At 43.7% G+C, this 2,449-nt stretch overlaps 1 non-coding gene across 1 annotated transcript; it reads right to left on the bottom strand.

The window, feature by feature from the left end:
* Positions 1 to 1,485: 1,485 nt before the first annotated feature.
* LOC143400630 (U6 spliceosomal RNA) lies at positions 1,486 to 1,588 on the bottom strand. Its single transcript, XR_013091528.1, has one exon. It is a non-coding gene; the product is annotated as a U6 spliceosomal RNA (small nuclear RNA).
* Positions 1,589 to 2,449: the final 861 nt, after the last annotated feature.

A 2,449-nucleotide genomic window follows, 5' to 3' on the forward strand; every position in this document is an offset into this window, starting at 1 on the left:
AAGCAACCTAGGCATGCAGGCTGGGATTTTGGCAAAAGGTACCGATGGGGAAGGGACTGGGAAGGAGAAAGAGAATGGAAGGTGGCTGTCTGTAATGGCTAGGAGCATTGCTGGAGAAGTCAGGCAGATCTGGGTCTTGGTCCGTTCTTGGCCGCTTTCTAGCCATGCAAACTTGGGCATGTCCCTTCACGTCTCTGAATGTGTTACTCAGCAGCAGCTGACCCTGCCACATTGTCCCAGGGCATTCATCTTGATGGGTCCAAATGGTCTGGCAGTCCTTTCTGCTTACCACAGGTTGCTCAAGAATTGTCATGGGGTCCAGTCTTGCCTACTGAGACTGGAACTCTTTCAGGGTAACTCCTTGAAAAAGTTTCTATGATTAAAAGATGAATAAGTTACATATGAGCCTCTTGGTCATTAGGGTCATACGCTAATTTAAAGCAACCTGTAATCACAAAGGAAGTCCCCATGGACAGAGTAAAGGAATAGAGAATTGACACCTGTGATGATGTCACTAAGCCACCAAATCCTTCAACACTGGGGCTGCTCTATTCCCAGGTTATTGCTTTTTTCATGTTTCTCTTGTATTCTTTTTAAAATTTTTTAATTTGTTCTTATGGTTGTACATGATGTGGAGTTATACTGGTCATGCATTCATATATGAATACAGGAAAGTTATGTTGGATTCATTCTACTGTCTTTCTCATTCCCATTCTCCCTCCCCTCCTCTTATCCAATCCAGTGAAATTCCATTCCTCCCTTCTCCCCCTTATCTATTACAAGTCAGTATCCACATATCAGAGAGAATATTTGGCCTTTGGTTCTTTGGGACTGGCTTATTTCACTTAGCATGATAGCCTCTGCCGCAGTCTCTCGGCTGGGCACAAATCACGAGTCTCCACACAGCTTGTAGATTCAAACAGCAATTCTTTATTCCCGAACTCACACCGGCCGTCTACAAACACGTTCTGGGGGAATCCACGTTCTCTTCCCAAATCCACACTCTGCCCTAATCCACTCTCTCCCAAATCCACTCCCATGGGCTTCTGTCTCCCAAAATATACTGTCTGACCCTAAGCACTCAAGAGGAACTCAGCAGCAGGATACGCCCTATTCCAAAAGAGGAACACCCTAATCTCCTATTACTAAACCGCCCTATTCTAAAGGGGAAACACCCTACTCTCCTATTATGCTAAACTGCCCTATTCTAAAGGGGGAACACCCTAAACACGGATCCTGCCCTGGTCCTTGAGCAAGGTCACCTTTCAGAAGTCCTTCCACTAGACAGCATGGGAGTAAGCTGGCAAGGAATTTGTCATACCTACTTGACTGATGGCTCCCAGCAAGCCTCCAGTTCCATCCATTTACCAGCAAATGCCATAATTTCATTCTTTTTTACAACTGAGTAATATTCTATTGTGTATGTATACCATATTTTCTTTATCCATTCATCTGTTGAAGGGTACCTAGGTTGGTTCCATAGTAAAAAATATTGAACACTTCATGAATTTGCATGTCATTCTTGTACAGGGGCCATGTTAATATTCCCTGTATTGTTCCAATTTTAGTATATGTGCTGCCGAAGCAAGTGCTAGATTATTGCTCTTGATACATGAAGAAATAAATCCCTATTATTTAAAACAAGTCAAGTTTCCATTCTCAGCAGCCCAAAGCTTCCGAACTGAGAGTAGTGGTCATAAATGTTGGTTATCATTGATGGAATTCCACTGTCCAGAGTGGTATCAAAAGCAAATGCTCAGAGGTAGAGGGACCGAGCTCAAATTCTAGTAACTTCTCTTACCCTCCACTCCTCATCTCAGTTTCCTTAGGATCAAAATACAGATCTACCTCTGAAAATGCCTTACAGTCACAGGATCTACATAAATAAATTTGGAGGAATACTTTTACCATCCACTCTGGCATACAGAGAAAGCTAAGAGTCAACAGAAAAGACTCCTCATCCTGGCTCTGTCACTGCTTTGCCTTGTGACATGAGATGTGTCCCTTCCCCTCTGAACCTTAGTTTCTCTCTCAGTAAATCAAAGTCTTGGATTGGTTTAAATCTAAGGCCATTCTTCAAATTGATATTCAATAAAACAAAATGATGTCATCTTTTTCATTCCTAAACACACACACACACACACACACACACACACACACACACAGCATTGGCAGAAGACACAATAAATTTGCAAAAAGCCACAGTAACCTCCTGTGAGTGCTGGGCTAGGTTTAGTGCTGGTGTCCTGTAGCCAGATATCACACACAGAAGGCCCCTCCCTGGGGCAGGATCCCCTTCACCCTCCTTTCAGCCCTAGGGTGACTCGCTGTACCTCGTCTTCACATCTGTCTCTGCTGGACAATATCCCCAGCATCCCACGACCATGGCCCACAAGATCCTCATTTTGCCTCATATGGAAAGAGTTAAAATACAAAGCAAGCACTCTCA

The sequence above is a fragment of the Callospermophilus lateralis genome, chromosome 5, assembly GCF_048772815.1.
Source record: "Callospermophilus lateralis isolate mCalLat2 chromosome 5, mCalLat2.hap1, whole genome shotgun sequence".
In the NCBI taxonomy this organism is placed as follows: Eukaryota; Metazoa; Chordata; class Mammalia; order Rodentia; family Sciuridae; genus Callospermophilus; species Callospermophilus lateralis.